The sequence below is a fragment of the Chiloscyllium plagiosum genome, chromosome 19 (genome assembly GCF_004010195.1).
Source record: "Chiloscyllium plagiosum isolate BGI_BamShark_2017 chromosome 19, ASM401019v2, whole genome shotgun sequence".
Taxonomy (NCBI): domain Eukaryota; kingdom Metazoa; phylum Chordata; class Chondrichthyes; order Orectolobiformes; family Hemiscylliidae; genus Chiloscyllium; species Chiloscyllium plagiosum.
Window position 1 is genome coordinate 41,487,396 of NC_057728.1, and position 23,299 is coordinate 41,510,694.

Genomic DNA, 23,299 nt, shown 5'->3' on the forward strand with positions numbered 1-23,299 from the left:
CCTGATAATATTAGTTTATTTGTTAGGCAATGAAATCAATCTACCATCGACTTAAGTATTCAATCATCCCACCCTCACCATTTTCTGTGGCAGAAAATTCCAAAGTTCCGCAGCTCTCAGAGTAAATCTCTCATGACCTATGCTCTTCAAGAGTGACCCCTAATTTTTAAAATAGTGTTGCCCAGTTCTGAACTAACCAATTAGAAGAAACTTCCACTTTGTCAGCGCCTAACAGGTCTTACCTAACAAATTTGATTGAAATTTTTGTGAAGGTGACTTGGTGCATAGATGGGTATTGCAGTTGATGTAGACAACATGAACTTTAGTAAGACTTTTGATAAGGTCTGTCCTGGGAAACAGATTAAGAAGCTAGGAGCCAATGGGATCCAGAGCAATTTGGCAAATTGGATCCAAAGTTGAGTTACTGGCAGGATGATGTGGAGGTGCCAGTGTTGGACTGGGTTGGACAAAATCAAAAATTACATGATACCAGGTTATAGTCCAATGGGTTTATTTGAAATTTGGAGCACTGTTCCTGCGCACTGAAAGCTAGTGTTTTCAAATGAACCTATTGGACAGTAACCTGGTGTCGTGTGATTTTTGACCTGTAGTGGCAGGAGGCAGGGGATGATGATTGAAGGGGCTTTGTGACTGAAAGTTTTTTTCCAGGGTGTTCTGCACGGTTCAGTGCTGGGTCTCTTGTTAATTGTAGTGTACATTAATGATATGGGCATGAATATAGGAGGCATGAACAGTAGGTGTGCAGATACCACAAAAATTCCTGGTGCAATAAATAGCAAGAAGGATGTCTTAGACTGCAGGACAACATAGACAACCTTGTCAGATGGGCAGAATAGTGGCAAATGGAATTCAATCCAGAAAAATGTGAAGTGATACATTTTGGAAAAATCAATGTGGTTAAGGTGGTTAAGAAGGCATATAGGATATTTGCCTTTATTAGTTGAGGCATTGAATACAAGAGCAATGAGGTTATGATGGATCTGTCTAAAACATTAATTATGCCATGGCTATACTGTGCAGTTCTGGTTGCCACACTATCGCAATGACGTGATTACACTAGAGACAATATAGAGGAGATTAACTGCAGTGGTGTCAGGGTAGGAGCTCTTCAGCTATAAAGAGAGTCTAGATAGACTGGTATTGTTTTCCTTAGAGCAGATGGGGGGACTTCTTTGCTATGACAGAAATATGAGGGATATAGGTAGAAAACAACCTTCTCCTTTAGCAGAGGGGACAATAACCAGATGCCATTGATTTAAGGTAGGAGGTTTAAAAACATTTGAGGAAAAATCCTCTCACCCATAGTGTAGTAGGTATCTGGAATTCACCACATGAAAGGATATTAGAGGCAAGAACCCTCATAACATTTAAGAAGTATTAAAATGATACAAGGCTATGAGCCAAGTGCTAGAAAATGGGATTAGAGTAAATAGGAGATCGCTGACCAGCTTGGACATGATAGGCCAAAGAGTCTCTGTAAAACTCCATCACAATCCAAGATCCTGTATATTTCCTTCAATCCACTCCACATTCTTCTAAACGCAAGTCCCTTTGTTGAACCTTTCCCTATAACACAACCTGCTTATTCCAGGTATACATTTAGTAAATTTGCTCTCAGCCATCTCCAACACATTGACATCCTTCCTGAAAAAGGAGACCAAAATTGCAGTATTCAAGATGTGCTCTCATCAATGCCCTAGATAAGTGAAGCGTAATATCCTGCATATACATTCAATTCATCTTGTAATAAAGCATTGCATTCCATTAGCCGCCTTATTTTATAGCTGTTATTGTATAATAACTTTGTAATTCTTGCACTAGAACATTTAGATATCTATGCACTTTGAAGTAAATTTCACTGCTTGCCATACCAACAAATGTCAGTTCCTGCTTTCCATTCCTTTCTCCTCATGGAAAATGAATCTGCATAGAAACAATAGATGTACTGAATTATTTTACAATTACATTTGTTGCATTGTACAAATGTTGAAATAAATTTACAGCGTTGAAGTCGCACCCACAGTTTTTAAATAGCTCAGTAGTTAGTTCACCAGTGTGTTATGACTCCTGAACTGTTTTAAAACTGTGGATTTTTAAAAATTAATTTAAATTTTCCACATCAACCTTAATGTTTTGCATCCCATCTCTACGAAAACAGTCATTATTGAGCTTGTTCCTTCCCAACTTTCATTTTAAAACTATGTGCTGTCGATTTTTAAAAGTAATTTTTCTATCTTGTCTGTCAACTTTATTTAGTTTCTAAAATCTTTATTTTTGATTTAGGATAGTCAAGAACCTTCAGATGAGAAAGCAAACAGACTGGATGATAGCCATGTCTCCACCTCCAATACTGACAATGTGATTTGAACCAAATATTGGTAACCAAAATGCAGGTGAATCAAAGTTTCTGAATTCATAGTCTAAAAGTATTCACAAGTTATAGAATGATACAGCATGGAAACAGACCCTTCGGTCCAACCAGTTCATGCCGACCGTAATCCTGAACTAAACTAGTCCCACCTGCCTGTGCTTGGCTTGTATCCCTCCAAATATTTCTTATTCATGTGCTTATCCAAATGTCTTTTAAACATTGTAACTATACCTACATTCACCACTTCACCTGGAAGTTCATTCCACATACGAAGCACACTCTGTGTAAAACAAAAATTGCCCTCATGTCTTTTTTAATTCTTTCTCCTCTGACCTTAAAAATATGTCCCCTAGTCTTGCAATTCCCCCTCCCTCGGGAAAATGCATACCTGCTATTCACCATATCTATACCCCTCATAATGCATGGATTGTGTAAAAATTTGTAGCTTGGCATGGTGCACCTCATAATTTTATCAACCTCTATAAAGTCACTTCTTAATCTCCTACGCTCTAGTGAGAAAAGACCCAGTCTATCCAGCCTCTCCTTATAATTGAAACCTTCCATTCCCGGCAACATTGTGGTGAATTATTTTCTGAACCCTCTCTATCTTAATAACATCCACCCCATAACAGAACGACCAGAACTGCACACAGTACTCCAGAAGTAGCCTCACCAACATCCTGTACAACCTGTACAATGACTTCCCAACTCCTATACTCAAAGAGCTGAGCAATGAAGGCAAGCATGCTAAATGCCTTCTTAACCACCCTGTCTATATGTGATGCAAACTTCAAAGAATTATGTACCTGAACCCCTAGGTCTCTCTGTTCTATAACACTACCCAAGGCCGCCTTTTAATTCTGTAAGTCCTGCCCTTGCTTGTTTTACCAAAATGCAATATCTTGCATTTATCCAAATTAAACTCCATTTGCCACTCCTCAGCCCATTGACCCTACTAATCAAGATCTCTTTGTAACCTTAGGTAGCCTTCTTCACTGTCCACTATACCACCGATTATAGTGTGATCCATAAACTTAAAAACCATGCCTTCTATTTTCTCATCTAAATCATTTATTTAAATGACCAACAACAGTGGACCCAGCACCATACCCTGTGGAACACCATTAGTAATAGACCCTTTACCACCACTCTCTATCTTAATACTTAGGAATACTTGAAAATCTTGTGCTCTTTGTTGCAATTCATACAATTGTTAAATTATTGAATTACTGACACTTCATGCAGGAACTATTGACTTGGCCCTCCTGTCAAGTTGTTCCAAATCAACTATGGCGCAGGAACCTTCCCAATAATGCAGAAAATCATTCAGGTACCTGCAAAAATACAGAACAAATCTGAACTGTCAAATCTCCATCTTATCATCCTCTCCTAATAATTAGCCAATTGATGGTGTCATCAATAGTGCTATTAATTTACACCAATTTGCCAATCAGCTGCTTGGTGATGTTGACTTTAGATTCTTATGGACCTGAAAAGGGGAGCTGTGAGAAAATAGGTTTAGGATGGCAGGAAATGCCAGTGGAGAAAAATATAGGGGGTTTATACAAAAGAGAAATGGTATTAATAGAAAAAACATGGAATATAGGAAGAGAAGAGTTCAGACAAACAATCAAGAAACAACCACGTGAATGAAAAGTTATGTAAGAGAATTTGAAAAGAGAAAAAGAAGAGGAAGGAACTGATGTAGAGGAGGATAAGAATGAATAGGATGGAATGGGAGGAGAGGGGATTGGAAGGAGCAGGGACAAAAACCTGGATGTTTGTTGGGTGAATGAATGGATGGTTGGAGAAGAAGAAAGTGGGAAAGGGAGGGTAAGTGGAAGTGGAAGAGGAAAGATATAGAGAAGAAACATAAGAGATATAAAGGGGGTGCAGAGAGATGAGCTAAGATTGCAAAGCAAGAGAGAAAAAGAAGCGAGGAGCGTAGGAGAAACCAGGGAAAGACTGGAATAGAGAAAAGGGAAAGTCAGCATAGAGAGTGAGAGGTGGTAGTGGCTGGGGTGCTATAATCAGAGGGACATTTGGTTTGGAATTTGGAAAGTTGGGGGCAAGGCTAGTCAAGATTTGGAAAATGTAGAGTGGGAAGGGAATCTTTCAAAATCAAGCTTAGTAGAGCAGATGGTTCACAGAACTAAAGATTTGCTGTTAAGTGCTGGCAAGGAAAAGGAGGGAAAGGCTGATTGAATGTGCAGCATTGCTCAAAATATAGGAGTACAGTCAAACTCTCTCCCGAAAGTGGCCAAGTCAGCCCAAAAACTGAATAATGGAAGTGATTCATCAGAAAAATTTCCTCCCATACAAGAGACGGTAAAGTTTTAAAAGGAGCTGCTGCTGCTGCAAACACAGGCTGGTACAAATGCAAGAGGGAAACAGACAGTGACTGAAGTAGCAGCAAGAGGACAAGTATTGGGGTGAACAAGGCTGGTGAAACTTGGGGAGCTGAGACAGCAAAACAAAGCCAGTGAGAAAGAGTGAGGAGTGGATGGGTCAAGGCCTGGAGGAATGTACTTCTGGACAAGGCCTAAGGGTGGGAGCATCCAGTTTGCTTAGGTGGGAGCATCCTGTTTGCTTGGGTGAGGTCACTATAAGTAAGAGACTGCTAGGCTAGGCATGAAGTAGACAGCTTGAGCGGGCTGAGTTGGGGGGAAATGGGCAGCAAGTAGCTGCCAAGGGAGAGAGAGAGGAAAGCTGATGAGATTCTGTCAACAAAGGAATATCTAGCAAACTGGGATCCAGGAAAATCTGAACTCACTGATTACATATTTATTGCACAGTAACGTGCACAATATGAAATATGTCCGCTATTTAAAAAAACTTGTGTTGCTAGATGTGCCAATTTAAAACTGATATCTATGAAATTGAAGTTTACCTTGTGGTTTAATGGCAGGTTGGTAGTTGAGGATATGGATGAATTCTTCTGCTTCTGAGAGTCCAAATGTCCCATATGTCAACACAAACAGAAGGTAATATTACTAAAAGCAAAATGCTGCAGATGCTGGAAATCTGAAAGAAAAATAAAATGCTGGAGAAACTCAACAGGGCTGGCACCTTCTGTGGAGAGAGAAAAACAAAGTAATGCTTCAAGTTAGATATGACTGAATTCTGAAAAGGTTATATCGGACGTGAAACATTAACTCTACTTCTCTCCACAGAAGCTGTCAGACCTCCAGCACATTGTTTTTATTTCAGGTAATGTTGCTACCTGACTGCATCTCGCCTAATAAAGGAATTAGTGAGAATAAAATAATAGCTTGAGGAAATCTCAAGAAGACTCCTTAATAATCAATTATTTTGCCCCCTGATGTGCAAAGCATAGGGGAATATAAACCCACAGAGACTCAGTTTAAATGAGGTTAAAAAATACCAATTTGCATTTGGGCAAACACCACCGTAATACTGTGGGTTGAGGCTAGGAATTAATCAAGTAAAATTTGACAGGATGGTGGATATTTAGCAGAGCTTGTAGATTAAAGTGGAGTGATTCCAGGATTTGACTGTCAATTGGCAATAGTTCAAAGTGAAACTCGTTTCTTATTTTTATGGCAGGGATGGACAGCAGAATAAAAGTAATCTTTAACATGATGCACATCTTGCTGCTGTAATTGAACTGGTGTAAAGCTACACAGCAACAAATCTTAGGAGTGACAATGAAAGTTCAATAATGTCAGTCGACTAACAGTCATGCAGTATTAGAGTTCAATTTAACTTAATGATCCACATTCCAGTAGTGACGCTATACTTTTCAGAGCTTCTTCATTCATTGTAAACTGCTTTGGGACATCCTGAGGTGCTCGATAAATGCCGTTTCTTTCTTTGTTTCTTTAACTTCATCTTCATGGACCTACAATTAATTATTAGAAAAATCACTCACCTTTTTTGATACATAATCTCTGGTATATTACTGGGAAAATAAACGTACAGTGCATAGCTGATTATTTTTCGACTGGTATACCTCTATGCTCTGTTACGACCTGTATAGCTGCTTTAGCATCTTTGCCAGCACCTTTTGTAAGATTCCACTATGGTTTAATTGAAGATCACAGCTGGCGTAGCATCAGAACAGCAACATTGGTTTTACTCCCTGGTCTAGGGAGGGAATGTATTAGCCATGGTTTTTGCATCTGGTTATTGTCAAATGGCCATTGCTGGATAGTACACATATGTGAATATCTGGAAAAAATAAGATTTGGCACAGCAGTAATAACCTATTGTCTGGAATAATACATGAGGATTAACTATTCTGCAAAACTTTAATCCTGTATAAATCATCACTTTCAGAAAAGAGTGTACGCAAGTTTAAAACAAAACCACTCTTTGCGGAGAGCTTTTTCCAGAATTGTCTCAGTTGAGGAAGTTTTAGAATTGATAATCCAGAATCCAATATGTGCATTTGGTGTTCTGTTCAGTACAAAAATGTTGTCTAATACTATGTAATTGGATCTGTGAAGAAGTGTTTTAAAAAAAGAGTTGGTTTATGGTAATGCACACTTGGTCATCTAACTGACCAATAATAAAAATAAGTGGGTGCTTTTGAAAACACTAATTCTGATGACATCTTAGGTTAATCTTCTGGGTCGTTAGAAGCTGTTATGGTGATTAATCAAGCTATTAGATTCTGTTTACGTCTATGTTTTACATATTTCAGAATATTGCATACGCGATGGCACATCTAAAGTAAAAAAGGTTTTCTCATTTAATAACAAGATTAAATTACAACTTTTTCAATGGCTCAGTAAGTGAATCCTATGAGTAGCAGAGATCTTCAAGCTACTATCTATAATTGATTTTGTAATTGTGCTGGACATTGGTGAGGTTGCGTTTAGAATACTGTATTCAATTCTGGTCTCCCTGCTATAGGAAAGATGTTGTTCAACTTGAAACGGTTCAGAAAAAATTTAAAAGGATATTGCTGGGATTGGAGGCGTTGAGCTATAGGGAGAGGCTGAATAGGCTGGGGCTTTTTTCCTGGAGCATTGAAGGGGTGACCTTAGAGATTTACAAACTCATGAGGAGTATGGATAGGGTGAATAGCCAAGGTCTTTTTCCCAGCTTCGGGGAGTCCAAAACTAGAGGACATAGGATTAAAGTGAAGGGGAAAATATTTAAAAGGGACCTGAGGGGCAACTTTTTCACACAGAGCATGGTGCATTCATGGAATGAGCTGTCAGAGGAGATGGTGGAAGTGGACACAGTTGCAACATTTAAAAGTTATCTGGATGGGTAGATGAATAGGAAGCGTTTAGGGGATATGTGCTTAGTACAGGCAAATGGGACTAGATTAGTTTAGGATATCTGGTTGTTGCGGACAGTTGGGCCGAAGAGTCTGTTTCTGTGCTGTATGATTCTATAACTGGGAGGAAATAGGAGATGCTACTATTGGTTTTAGCATTGCTGCATTAAGATGGAGAAGTCAGTTGAGGTCTACATTCCCTGTAGGCCTTGTTTCCAGGGCATGAACCTCCAAGGTCCATGTGTGGCAGCTTCCTCAGAAACTGGATGTCAGTCTGTCAGCACGCCACCTTCTTTTGCTGGATGTGTTTGTGTGAATGTCAGATGAAATCAGAATTAAGCTCAATTGACCCAATTGTTTGGCAACACAATTGCTAAGGTTGGACATGTTTAGCAATCATTTTGTATGGCATTAAAGTTGAACGGCAGCTATGGGACTATTTCTGTATGTAAATAGTGTTTGCTTCAGGTAAAATGCCTTTATGTGTGTGTGATATTTTACAATATATTTATCTCATTCCACAGGTGCACTACATGAAAAACAATGTTTGAACATTTGAGGGTTTGAATTTTACTGATGCTGTCGTCACATAACAGATCACCTGTTAGAATCATCTACATACTCCTGGTGTAGAACTAAACAGCCATAAGAATAACTATTTTTACAATGGTTTTTGAATTAAAATTGCCAGATTGTGGCACTATATTTGTTGCAAAGCTGGATCTTTCAACAATATATTTGTGTATTGAAATTATATACAAGTAAACCAAAGGAATGGAGGTTAATTATGTGAGATTTTACTTGTTTTCTTGTGTATATTTGTGTTTGAAAATGTGTGTATTTTTTTTTACTTCAGACAAAGTTTGTGGCAATATTTGGATCAAGTGGAGTGTTTAGAGATCTATCCTGAAGCCATGTGGGTACAATTCATTGAATGAATGTTCCCATTGATATGTTTATATCTGAAACTGTCAAAACTGGTGAAATCTAGTGCTCAGACTAAGAATTTATTTGTAAATATGATTCTAAACCTACACATCTCAGAGTTTCAAAGATGACAAAATAATGAGCAGGAGTGCAAATAGGAAGTGAAAAGTTTTGTGAGGTAGATTATTAATCTTCTGGGTCACAACTGACATAGTTTAGATATGCCATTTATCACTGATATCTAATTTTACTTCCATAAGCCCCTTGCTTGCTCAAATAAGATGTGTGCATTTCAAATCCCTATAAAACATGTCTGTTATGTCATTCAGTGCAGTTTATCTAATGAGATGCACAATTCCCCTAAATTCATGCCAGCCCACTTTTGAATCGGTAAATTTTTTATCGTTTATTCACAATCTAACTAAACACACCTTTGTGCAGAAAAGAGAGATTTTGCATGCCTCAGTGTGGTCTAACTTGCATGGGAATAGAACATGTTCTAAAAGCCACATAAATCCAATAAAGACTGAAATGAAGCATGTTATTGAATCATATGAAATGCTTTATCAAGACGTATAGTAATATAAACAAACAGTACATTGGATGCAGGGTGATGCTTGGGTATTCAATTTGTTAAACTCAGTAATTATGCAGCTCCTGAGTTGTTTCATTTATTACCACATTGAATGTAATCAAAACAAATAACATCTTTTTTTAAATAAATCACCTTTTGTGGTTTTATGTTATTACCAACAGATTTAAATCAAAATATTTATTTTGGAGGTCATTTTCACATTCTTAACTGGAGTCGTAAACATGCTTGATGAGCTGAATGGCCTTCTGTTTCTACATTTCTAATTTCCTGATCTTGACCAAGGTTAGCAAAGGACATTATAGTTGGATTCTCTTCCCCTATACTAGTTACAGCCATGGCTTCTGCTTACTATCCATTTGGTTTACTAGAAAATACTCAAGTGTGAGTATCAGTTAAATAAAGGAACCATCTTTGATTTGAAACTGAAGTGTATCCAATGACCACAGAACAAATCCATAAGATATAACAAAAATTCACTTGAGGTCCACCAATAAAACGCATATGAATTACAGGGATCAGAGAATGGCCAACAGTTGGTATATCTGCATTGACAATGTAAAAAACAGTTAATGCATGACACTAGTGTGAGTCAGTTCTTTCAAAGGAAGGAGCAATTTGAGGTTGGGTGGGCTATAAGGGGACTATCATGTTATGTGATTTGTGAGCAACATTTCAAAAAGCCCGTCGTCATCTTGGGATATATTACTGCTTGCACGATTCCAAGTTCCACTTAGGGTTATTTGAAAGTTATGAGGCGTCCCAGTTATTAATTACTGATGATGGGGAACAAGAAGATGCATGCAGAAAGATCTTACAGGATATACCTAGATATTTATTCAGGTTTATTGGTTTGTTTATCATTTTTTGCTGCACATTGTAGTAAAATCTAATTCTTAGATACATGCCATTTGGTCTACTAAATCTATGCTGGTATTTATGCTCAAAATTAATCTCCTTGCAGCCAACTTCCTCTAACCAACAAGTGGAAATTAATGCCCTTCCCTGTGGCAGGTTTCTTTTTGTGGGGTTATTTAGTCAGGAAAGAAGGTGGCAGGTGGAGACACTGCACTAGTATACAGTTCCAGCATTAGATGCCTGCTTTTGTATGCTAGATCTCCAATAAAGGAAGAAAATCCCTATTGTTGTGGACCAGACCAAATCCCTTCCAACATATCAAGGAGGTAACCTAGACCCTAATGGTTTCTTATTTAAAGGCAAGTGTAAGTTGCTGTGTTCCACTTTATTCTTACCTTATAGCTAAAATCCAAACAAAAGAAAGAAGAATTGGAATAACTTAACTCTATTTGAAAATGTAGCAGAATAATAGATTATTTAACAACTAAATGGCAACTGTTTCAATATAATAACATTTCATAAACACCCACTTGACAAAGGCACATTCAATAAAATAAAGTTAAAATTCACACAACACCAGATCATAGTCTAACAGGTTTATTTGGAAGCACTGGCTTTTGGAGCACTGCTCCTTCATCAGGTGGTTGTCTGACATTGTATTGTTAGAGAGAAAAAGGTTTAGCGGTGACTTAATAGACATGATTTGGAGATGCCGGTGTTGGACTGGCTTTCTAATCTAAAAAATGGATTTACAGAATCTTACATGGATTCATACAGTTTTTGAGCAAAGTAAAATGTAATTCTGCAAGTACACATCACCCCACAAACTTATATGTGTGTTGGGGGGGGTATGAGTGTCTGTGAGAAAGTGTATGTGTGCAAGTGTAAAAGAGTATAAGTGTGTGAGTGTGTGTGTGTGTCTGTCTGTCTGTCTGTCTGTCTGTGTGTATAGTCCAATGGGATCACCTGTAGTGTGACATGAACCCAAGGTCCTGGTTGAGGCCATCCCCATGGGTACTGAACTTAGCTATCAGCCTCTGCTTGGCCACTTTTCGTTGTTGCCTGTCCTGAAGTCCGCCTTGGAGGACGGTTACCCGAAGGTCCGAGTTCGAATGTCCTGGACTGCTGAAGTGTTCTCCGACTGGGAGGGAACACTCCTGTCTGTTGATTGTTGTGCGATGTCTCTGCTTGGTCTTGCCACTGTACCAATCCTTAGGGCATTCTTGTCTGCAGCGTATGAGATAGACGACGTTGGCTGAGTCACATGAGTACCTGCCACCATTACAGGTGACCCCATTGCACTATAGACACATACAGACAAACAGACAGACAGACAGACACACACACACAGACCCTTTCTCATACTCTCACATATACACTCCCACACAAACCCTCTCACAGACTTATATCCCTTTACACTCACACATACACACACTCTCTCACAGACACTCATGATATCCCCCCTCCACAAGCACACATACACATACGTTTGTGGGGTGAATTTGTACTTGCAGAATTACATTTTATTTTGCTCAAAAACTGCATGAATATTTGCAAGATTCTGTAAATCCATGTTTTAGATTAGAATCAGTCTGACCATTGTGGCATAGACAGCCTCACACAGGGAATCTAACACCTTCAATATATCATCTGGGCTGATATCACACCAATTATTAAAATTCACTTGAGAATGTAACTTTTAAAAAAATGTTTTGCATTTTACCGATGAAAGAACTGAAACCAACATGGTCATTGTAAAAGATGAGAGACTTAACAAACAATCCAGGTCTTTTTCGATATGTAATTTCAGTTACATCACACTGTAAACTTTTGCTATAAGTTCTGTGTCTTACATTCTTATTCTCTAAAACCACCTGATTAAGGAGCAGCGCTCTGAAAGCTAGTGCTTCCAAATAAATCTGTTGGTAAAAACAATGACTGCAGATGTTGGAAACCAGATTCTGGATTAGTGGTGCTGGAAGAGCACAGCAGTTCAGGCAGCATCCAAGGTGCTTCGAAATCGACGTTTCGGGCAAAAGCCCTTCATCAGGAATAAAGGCAGTGAGCCTGAAGCGTGGAGAGATAAGCTAGAGGAGGGTGGGGAGAAAGTAGCGTAGAGTACAATGGGTGAGTGGGGGAGGGGATGAAGGTGATAGGTCAGGGAGGAGAGGGTGGAGTGGATAGGTGGAAAGTGGATAGGTGGAAAAGAAGATAGGCAGGTAGGACAAGTCACGGGGACAGTGCCGAGCTGGAAGTTTGGAACTGGGGTGAGGTGGGGGAAGGGGAAATGAGGAAACTGTTGAAATCCACATTGATGCCCTGGGGTTGAAGTGTTCCGAGGCGGAAGATGAGGTGTTCTTCCTCCAGGCGTCTGGTGTTGAGGGAGCGGCAGTGCAGGTGGCCCAGGACCTCCATGTCCTCGGCAGAGTGGGAGGGGGAGTTGAAATGTTGGGCCACGGGGCGGTGTGGTTGATTGGTGCGGGTGTCCCGGAGATGTTCCCTAAAGCGTTCTGCTAGGAGGCGCCCAGTCTCCCCAATGTAGAGGAGACCGCATCGGGAGCAATGGATACAATAAATGATATTATTGGATGTGCAAGTAAAACTTTGATGGATGTGGAAGGCTCCTTTAGGGCCTTGGATAGAGGTGAGGGAGGAGGTGTGGGCACAGGTTTTACAGTTCCTACGGTGGCCTCAGGATGCCCTCCAACGCATCTCGTCTACATCCCGCACCTCCGCCCTCAGACCCCACCCCTCCAACCGTAACAAGGACAAAATGCCCCTGGTGCTCACCTTCCACCCTACCAACCTTCGCATAACCCAAATCATCCGCCGACATTTCCGCCACCTCCAAACAGACCCGACCACCAGGGATATATTTCCCTCCCCACCCCTTTCCACCTTCCGCAAAGACCGTTTCCTCCGTGACTACCTGGTCAGGTCCACGCCCTGCTACAACCCACCCTCCCATCCTGGCACTTTCCCCTGCCACCGCAGGAACTGTAAATCTGTTGGTCTATCACCTGGTATTGTGTGATTTTTAAACTTAGTACACCCCAGTCCAACAACGGTATCTCCAAATCATGGCTTCAATGAAACAGACTGTCTCACATGCAATTCTGGCAAAAGAGAAAACTCCAGCTTTTAACTGTAGCAAAGAGAGGGATGTGATATCTTTTTCAACTAGCTTCCAAAAGCCAGTAACAACTACTGAAAGCTAAACTAAGTCCCTGGTTCTCTGAGAGCCTGACTCCACCCATTCACACTAGTTCTATTGTTCCTACTTTAAAACAAAACCATAGGCCTCACAAGGTGTTTACCTTATTGGCTTGGAACAGATTGCTTACTACCTCTGTCTCAAACTTTCTTCATTTAAAAAAAGGACAAGATACACTTCTTAAAGCCATAGTATTGTCACAATATATTTTCTTTACCACCTTGTCTATCTGCCTTACCTATGGACTGCATGGACATGCACTCTAATTTCTCTAATTTTCCCACCCCTCTCAATGTCCTGCTGTTCATTGTATATTCTATAGCTTTGATTTTTCCTCCCCAATGCACCACCTCATAGTTCTGCAGATTGAATTTCATTTGCCACTTTTCTGCCCTCTCAATCAAACCATTTATATCGTTCTGGGGTCAACTAACTACCCGGCCAATTTTTGTCATCTGCAAATTTCTCAATTCATACTTCCTACATTGAAGTCCAAAACAATAAAATGTACAACAAACAACAAAGGCCACAACAATTAGCCTTGTGAAACATAGCTGGAAACTACTTTTCATTCACAAAACATTGGCTTGGTGACAAGAAACAAAAGATTGATCAAATTTTGATCTAACTTGCCACATTCTCATGTATCCCATGGGCTTTCATTTTTTTGACCAGCCTGCCATGTGAAGTACAGTACAGAGAAGGCAATGGCTTAGTGGTATTATTAAAAGACTGTTAATCCAGAAATTCTAATGGTAGATGGTGGAATATGAATTCAATTTTTTTAAAAATCTGGAATTAAGAATCCCCTGATGACCATGAAACCATGTTGATTGTCAGAAAAATCCACCTGGCTCACTTATGCCTTCCAGGAAAGGAAATTTGCCATCCTCACCTGGTCAGGCCTCTAGGTGACACCAGACCAGCAGTAATGTGGTTGACTCTCACTTCAACAGCTTCCTCATTTCCCCTTCCCCCACCTCATCCTAGTTTCAAACTTCCAGTCCCCTCTCCTCGATGCTGCCTGAACTGCTGTGCTCTTCCAGCACCATTGATCCAGAATCTGGTTTCCAGCATCTGCAGTCATTGTTTTTATCCTTTGAAATGGTCTTGGAAGCCACTCAGTTGAATTAATCATTACAAAGTCTCAACAAAGAAATGAATCCAAATGGACCATCTGACATTGACTTAGGCATCTGCCATGACTACATCAAAAACCACAGTCTTTCATCATTTCTTCCCTTCCCTAAGGACGTCATAGATCTATTTTCAACACATAGACTACAGTAATTCAAGAAGGTAGTTCACCACGATCTTTTCAAGGGAAACTTCGGATCTAGCAATAAATGCTGTCAAGCAAGTGATGCCCACTCCTGACTAGTGAATTTTAAAAAATGTGCAAAATGGATATATTTTAAGTTAATATTTGAAATTGTTTCCTTAGGTTGTTGTTGAAAGGTTGCTGTGGATATTAAAGATTTATTTAACAAAGCTTCCTAGATGTCACAGAACGAGAGGTAACTGCTTATTCTGCCACAGAGCCCTGCTGAGGCTGTTTGAATAGTAATTGGTTGGAGAGTGCTTGGATATCTGAAAAACTTGTTGGGGAACAATAATCCTGTGATGAAAGGCTACCCCAGTTGATCTTTCCTATTTTAGAAAAAATCTCTTGAGTTTGGGGTGAAACTTGTTTTTCTTCTGAAAGTAACTTCTCAATATTGTAATTTGCTGAATAAGCTGTTTCCCAAGACCGCAGATGAAAGAGATGGTTTTTGACTTCAGGAGGGCATAGAGCAATCACTCTCCGCTGGACATCGACAGCTCCCCCATGAAGAGCACAAATTGTCTTGGTGTCCACCTGGTTGCTCAACACAAGCTCCATAGCCAAGAAAGCCCAGCAGCATCTCTACTTTCTGCATAGGTTGGGGAAAGCCCATCCCCCATTCTCATCACATTTGACAGAGGCATCACTGCCTGGTTCGGGAATTGTACTGTCTCGCATCATAAGACCCTACAACGGATAGTGAGGACAGTTGAGAAGATCATCAGGGTCTCACTTTACTCATTTGCAGACATTTACACCACATGCTGCATCCGCAAGGCTGAGAGCATTGTGGATGACCCACACATCCTTCATTCAAATTCTTCTCCCTCCTGCCATCTAGCAGAAGATAACGGAGCATTCAGTCTCTCATGGTCAGACTGCAATAGCTTCTTCCCCAAGCCATCAGGCTCCTTAATCCTAATGAAGGGTTTCTGCCTGAAACGTCGATTTTCCTGCTACTTGGATGTTATCTGACCTGCTGTGCATTTCCAGCACCAATCTAATCTTGACTGTATGGTCACACTCTATTTGCAGTTTTTGGACCATGGTTTGAATTGTTGCTAAAACAATGTTTTATTAATGATCATTCATTGTTACGTTGTAATTTGTCCACCACTGTGCCTCTTGTCTTGTCAGGAATGACTGTGATGTCTTGCATGCTTTGCACTTTTCTATGCACATTATGCTGCCCTGGGTATGACTGTACTCTCGTGTAGTCAATGTGTTCATATAGCACCTTGGACCTGGAGGAGCGCTGTTTCATTTTTTTTGTACCAGCTGTATATGGTAGAAACGACAAATAACATTACTCTACTCCAAAGAAAACTGTGCATGAATACTGACTTGACCACATGCCAGAATGTCAGAATAGGACTTCAGACACTCTACACCGATCCTTTTTGCCTTTCAAGCATAATCCTAATGGCCAGGTGTTTTATTCCCCTTTTTTCAAAAGAGAATCCCTGCAGGGAGAAATCTTTTTCTTTTTATCCAGAAGTATGTGTGTGTGTTTTTGGGTTCTTTAGAGGTGTAGATGTTTACTTCCATATTACCACCATTGTATGTTAATCAATTATTGCATCCTCATTGACTAAGTTCTATTTTGATAATAAACCAATAATTGTATTTAAAGGAATTTTTAAAGTAATTCTTAATATAGATGAGACACTTAATTTGTATTTTGGAAACTGTGAAACGTATTTTTACTTTGTGCAGTGACCTATAGGACTAGAGCAACAGTATTTCTCCAGGCTTGGTTATAATATAGAAGTGGAGTCTGTAATGAAATATTCAATGCAAATCTTTAATTGGAAGTGGGTAATAATAATCTGAAAGAACACACCATGTTTCTTGTGCATTATATATCAAGTTGGCATTGTCTGTTGCTACAACCTTTGTGGAGGTGGAAAATTTATCCTTGAATGATTTGCAAAGAATAACCAAGGTTAGGCTATTTGAGTGGCAGAGAAGGTAGTTAGGAAAGCAAATGTAACTGAAGTGTTAGGTTTCAAGGATTGCAGAAAATAAAATTTATATATCAGGTTTTGTGGAAATACCTGGCTGATTTCTTTAAAAGTGGGAGTTGGAAAGTCACCGACACTATTTGAGATGTTTTTTAAACAAGGCTTTTTAGAAATCACATAATTGGTGATAATTGAAAGAACTGCAGATGCTATAAATCAGAAACAAAAACAGAAGTTTCTGGAAAAGCTCAGCAGGTCTGGCAGCATCTGTGAAAAAAGATCAGAGTTTACATTTCGGGTCTGGTGACTCTTCCTCACTGGATACAATACTTTAGATTAGATTCTCTACTGCGGGGAAACAGGCCCTTTGGCCCAACAAGTCCACACCGTCCCTCTGAAGAGAAACCCACCCAAACCCATTCCCCTACCCTATATTTCCCTCTGACTAACGCATCTAACACTGTGGGCGATTTAGTATGGCCAGTTCACCTGAGCTGCACATCTTTGGATTGTGGGAGGAAACCGGAGCACCCGGAGAAAACCCACGCAGACACGGGGAGAATGTGCAAACTCCACACAGGCGGGAATCGAACCCAGGACCCTGGGGCTGTGAGGCAGCAGTGCTAACCACTGAGCCACCATGCTGCCCCACTTGGGCCAAATGTATCAAAGACTAATGAGGGAGTTCTGAGGAAGGGTCACCGGATCCAAAATGTTAACTCTGATTTCTCTTGACAGATGCTGCCAGAGCTGATGAGCTTTTCCAGCAACTTCTGTTTTTGTAATTGGTGATAATTGTTTATTCTGAAGTAGATCCCTGTTGTTTGAATGGTGATAGGATATCCATTGGCATTTCGAATTAATTGGGAGAAGAGGACACCTATGAGGAAGGGCTGTCCAGCTGATCGCTCCTATTTCTGAAGAGAAACCCCTCTTGTTGAATTCAGGGTGAAACTCATTTGGTCTTCTAAAAGAGTGGTTGAAGGAGCTTCAAAATATTGTATTTACTATTAAGCAAAGCTTGCCAATATTCCAAAGAAAACTGTCCATAAGTAGTGACTCAACATCATATGCCAGAATACATAATGTCTAATCCTTCTTTGCCTTCAAGAATAACATTAATGACTAGAAAGTGAACATAAAATAGAAAATTGGATGCAAGAATATGCTATTCACCATTATGAGGATCATGGCTTTTCCCTCATATCCTTTGGTATGTTTTGCCCTAATTGTTGTATCCAACTCCTTCTCAAAATCATACACTGTTTTGGCCCCCACTGTTTTCTAAGATAACAAATTCCAGAGACTCACCACTCTCTTGATGAAGAAATTTCTCCTTATCTCAGTCTTAAATGAATTACCCAATATCCTTACACTATTCTAAGGATCTCTGTGAGATTACCCCTTAATTGTCTGAACTCCAGCAAAAGCAAACCTAACCTAGTCAATCCCTCCTCATCACAAGTGGCACGGTGGCACAGTGGTTAGCACTGCTGCCTCACAGCGCCAGAGACCTGGGTTCAATTCCCGCCTCAGGCGACTGACTGTGTGGAGTTTGCACGTTCTCCCCGTGTCTGTGTGGGTTTCCTCCGGGTGCTCCGGTTTCCTCCCACAGTCCAAAGATGTGCAGGTCAGGTGAATTGGCCATGCTAAATTGCCCGTAGTGTTAGGTAAGGGGTAAACGTAGGGGTATGGGTGGGTTGCGCTTCGGCGGGTCGGTGTGGATTTGTTGGGCCGAAGGGCCTGTTTCCACACTGTAAGTAATCTAATCTAATCAAATTAGTCCCACCATTCCCGGGATCAGCCTGGTAAACCTTCACTGCACTCCCTCAAGAGCACAAGCATCCTTCCTCAGAAAAGGAGAGCAAAACTGTACACAATATTCCTGATTCTGGACACCCTCATCATTGGGAACATCCTTCCTGCATCAACCTTGTCTAATTCTGTTAGAATTATCTCCTATTTATTGTGCATAAATGTCAGGTTATTCACTTTGGAAGCAAAGACAAGATTACTACCTGAATGGCTGTAAATTGGGAGAGGGAAGTGTGTAGTGGGACCTGGGTGTCCTTGTGCACCAGTTGCTGAAGGTAAGCATGCAGGTCCAGCAGGCAGTAAAAAAAGGCAAATGGTATGTTGGCCTTCATTGCGAGAAGTTTTCTGTACAGGAGCAAGGATGTGTTGTTGCAGTTATACTGGGCCTTCGTGAGGCCACACCTAGAATATTGTATGCAGTTTTACTCTCCTTTTCTGAGGATAGATGTTTGTGCTCTCAAGGGAGTGCATCAAAGGTTTACCAGGCTGACTCCAGGGATGGCAGGACTGACATATGAGGGGAGAGATTGACTAGGTTAGGATTACTTTTGTTGGAGTTCAGACGAGTGGGGGGATGGGGGGGGGAGCTCATAGAGACTTATAAAGTTCTAACAGGACTAGATGGGGTAGATGCAGGAAGGATATTCCCAGTGGTGGGGTGCTTCCAGAACCAGAGGTCACAGTTGAGTATTCGGGGTCAACCATTTAGAAGAGATGAGGAGTCATTTCTTCACCCAAAGAGTGGTGAGCCTATGGAATCCATTACTAGATGTAGTTGATGCCAAAAGTTTGAATATATTCAAAAGGCAGCAAGTTGTAGCATTTTGGAGCGAATGGAATCAAAGGTTATGGGGAGAAAGCAGGATTAGGCTATTGAGTTGTACAATTAGCCATGATCATGATGAATGGCAGAACAGGCTCAAAGGGCTGAATGGCCTCCTCCTCTCATCTTCTATGTATCAATAGTTTTGGACTACCAATAAGTAGAAAGCCTTTCCTATTCTAAAGACCACTTAGCTAATTCATCAAAGTTCTCTCTTTGACTGGCATGAGCCTTTCCAAAAGTTGTACCTTCTCAGTCTTGGAATCATGCAACAATAAAATACATTGGCCTAATAAGTCATGAGATCCCAATTGTTAGTACAGGTCATGAACCAAAAGCTGACCAGTCTCATAAAAAGAGACCACTGAAATGTATCACAGCATTATGTGTATTTGTTTTACATTTAGAAAAATGAAAATGTGGGTTAAAAATGTAACTTACTGATCAGCAATAAAATTCCTTACTTAGTCTTGTTGGGGAATTAAACTTCAAAGGAGTGTATTCCTACGTCATTTAGGGAGTGCCTTCATTGTACTCAGGCCTTGGTACTTCTAAATGCCATTACTAGAATTTAAATCCTTTGAGTTGATTGACTATGGGGAGAGAAGCCAAGCCTTCGTCACCAGTTGAAATGCAGTTTGGGAGCTGCCTACCATTTAGACCGACTATACTGCTATAATTCAATCAAATGGTTTAAGTCATTCATTCTGTCTTTATTTCTGTATAATGCTTTGATTTGACATTTATAATTAAGTGAATTACAAGAATTTATTCAACAGAGAAATGGCGTTGATTGGGCATAAGATTTTTTTCTGCAATCCAGCTCAGGAATTGGAAGATTCAGTTGCTGCACAACTCTCATTGGAGGTTTGGGGAGGGATGTAATTACAGAGTGACAAGTTTAAGTAGACAGTTGCACTATAAATTAGGACACAAATTTATAATGGAAAAAGTAACATAAAATAAAGTGTGGTTTTATAATCAGAACATGAGATTCTGATATATTAGATTCTGAATATATTCTATATAAATAATCTAATCATGTATTTTGCAATACCTTTTTAAATTTCTTTCAATTTTTATGTGATTAACAAAATAGAAAATAATCTGTCTGATCAGAACTCATTCTCCCTGTAACTAGAATATAGGTTCAAAAGTGTTTTAAACAAACTGGTATATTACTTTCAAAAGTTGGGTGCTGGAAAAGCACAGCAGGTCAGGCAGCATCTGAGGAGCAGGAAAATCGACGTTTTGGGCAAAAGTCCTTCATCTGGAGTGCTTTTGCCCAAACGTCGATTTTCTTGCTCCTCGGATGCTGCATGAACTGTTGTGCTTTTCCAGCACTACACTTGACTCTATTCTCCAACATCTGCAGTACTCACTTTCACCTGGTATTTTACTTTGACAGCCTGGAGACTTCCATTAATTATAGAACCTCAACAGTTTATATTCTTTGACAGTTCAGAGGTTTCTATTAATTATAGAATTCCTAAAGCATGGAAAGAGGCCATTCAGCTTGCACCAACCCTCTGAACAGCATCCCACCCATCCCTGCATTTACCTGGCTAATCCCTGGACAGAACAGACAATATAGCATGACCACCTTCACCTGACCTGCACATCTTTTGACTGTGGGAGGAAGCCAGAGCATTAAACAGAAACCCACACAAATGGGGAGCACATACAAACTCCTCTCAGACAGACACTTAAGGCTGGAATTGAACCCTGGTACTGTGAGGTAACAGTGCTAAGCACTGAGCTAGCATATATGTGAACAATATAGAGTTGTCATGAGAGTTTGGTCCACTCTTTCATAGAATCCATACAGTGTGGAAACAGGCCCTTTGTCCCAACAAGTCCACACTGACCCTCCAAAGAGTAACCCAACCAGACCCAATCCCCTACCCTATTATCCTCTATTTACCCCTAACTAATGCACCTAACCTACACATCCCTGAACATTATGGGCAATTTAGCATGTCCAATTCACCTAACCTGCACATCTTTGGATTGTGGGAGGAAACCCACGCAGACATGGGGAGAGTGTGCAAACTCCACACTGACAGTCACCTGAGGCTGGAATCAAACCTGGGTCCCTGGCACTGAGGCAGCAGTGCTAACTGCTGAGCCACTGTGCCATCCTACAGATTCAAAAATAATTCCTTTAAATGTTATATGTTACAGCATAGAATATTCATTAAATTAGGAAGAAAAGGGGTTTGAAGCAGAAAAGTAGTTAAGATGCTAATGAATTAACGTCCCGTAGTAAATAATGCATATATCACTAACTGCATCCCCAGTCCTGGGAGTCCAGCAGAAGGCCTTTCTTATCATAACCAAAAAGAAGTAGAAGTGCTAGAGCTTTTAAACCAATAGAAAACTGGGGCAGGGGTGTGAGAATGGGCTTGAAAGATGACATAAGAAAAAAAGAGCACCTGTGAAGATCTGCAAAATCTTTGTTGAAAGGCAAAGTTCTGAGTGTTTCATTGCGGCAAAATATATACTGAAGGATACTTAAAAGTCATCCTAAAATCAGGTCAGCTAGCTAACTGGATAAAGGCTGACATTGAATGATCTTTATTTTGTATCATTTTGCAAGGAACGGTTCAGCAGATTAAAGAAATCAGTACAATATTCTTATTTTGCTGTAATATAAAATGGTTTAATTTAAATACAGACTTGTGAACAAAAGTAAGTCATTTAGCTATTGGGGCCTGGTCCAACATTCAATAAGATTTGTTATCAGTATTTTAGATTGTAACTTAACTTCACACACCTGCCTGTGTCCCTTATCCCTGAAGACATTTAGGTCACTAAAATCTGTCAATCACAAAGTTAAAATTTACAATTAATTCCAACAGTTAAAATTTGAATATTTTAACCAAGAGTTAAGCAGTGCCGCACTTATATGGCAATCTTGTATCTATTTTTACTACCTTAATGTCATTACACACTTTATGATGATTTATTACTGTTGGAAATCCCAGATGGTTTGGAAGTCTTTGAAATACCTTTGGACCTGGCTCATTGATTAAATGGTTCCTACATTCTGAAGTGAATGTCCTAAAAATAATGATGTAATATGATTTAGGTCCCTGAAGTAAAAATCTGTTCTTTTCAAATGTTAAGGGCCATAACTTGGTTGATAAGTTCTTAAAATAGTTTCCTGAAAAAGTTGGCATTTTGACCTCTGTCTTTCTGAATAACCTGCATTTTTATTCTCTCCTTTTCCCAATTCATTCAATTTAGCAGCTACTCTAGCTTTTCCTCCTCAGCAAGATATTCCATCGTGGCCCCCTGCTCAGTAATTCACTGGTCATGCACAGTTAAGGTTTCCTCCAGTCCTATAAATCTTTGTTGGGTCTGTGTCAGCGTGATAGTAAGAACTTGCACATCAGCACATCAGCTCCTAAAATACTAACACTCAAAGGCTGCCTCAGGGATAATATATCCCTGGTGCACACCACCATGAATTTGACTGCTGATCCACACTAAGGAAGATGGCATGCAGCCAACTGGGTAGAAACACGGTTGAGACTACATCATGCTGAGTATTCTGAGTGCTGTTTTTATGCTAGCTGTGCTGTGTTCTGTGGGAATTATCCCTTTTTTCATTGAATAAGCATCTTTGCTACGATTTGTACATTCATATAAACATCAGGAAAGGTAGTTACTTATAAAAAACTAGCAATTCAGTGGCCTTGAATACAGTAAAGCATTAGCAAATGCCAAATCACTTCACTTCTCTAGAAGTCCTTCAAAGCATTATTCAAGGATAGGGAAACACTGTCATATGTTAGGCCACCAATGTACCAATGAATGAGAGAAGTGCTTTGGTAAATTCTCAGTAAGTGAGTTATTTATCTCAGTTATCTTTTTTGGGAATGTACTGAGTCAGGGCTAAAAGTGCATTTTATAGGAAAAGCTGGTTGGACGTAAGCATTATCTCAGATAACAGATGGGGGACTATGGGTGATTATTATAAAATGCCTGTAAATTAACTATATAATAATATTTTACCCAATGTGAAAGCTTTTCCTATTTTCACATCACAGTGTCAAGTGAGCTTGTTGAATGCAATTAAATTTATTATTCAGTTTTGTGAAGATGAACATGCAAATTTGGTGTGGGAACAGGCT

General features: G+C 39.9%; 1 long non-coding RNA gene across 6 annotated transcripts in view; it reads left to right on the plus strand.

Annotated features, from left to right (window-relative positions):
- The window catches only part of LOC122559715, a 93,028-nt gene extending 76,844 nt beyond the window's left edge, over positions 1-16,184 (plus strand). For 4 of the 6 annotated variants that reach the window (XR_006314513.1, XR_006314518.1, XR_006314515.1 and 1 more), the window contains 2 exons: positions 2,305-2,414; positions 8,168-9,017. This is a non-coding gene — a long non-coding RNA (uncharacterized LOC122559715). Of the gene's footprint in view, positions 1-2,304; positions 2,415-5,300; positions 5,377-8,167; positions 9,018-14,971 lie in introns of those variants that run through there. The other 2 variants (XR_006314514.1, XR_006314517.1) reach the window with 2 other exon arrangements.
- The last annotated feature ends 7,115 nt before the right edge of the window (positions 16,185-23,299 follow it).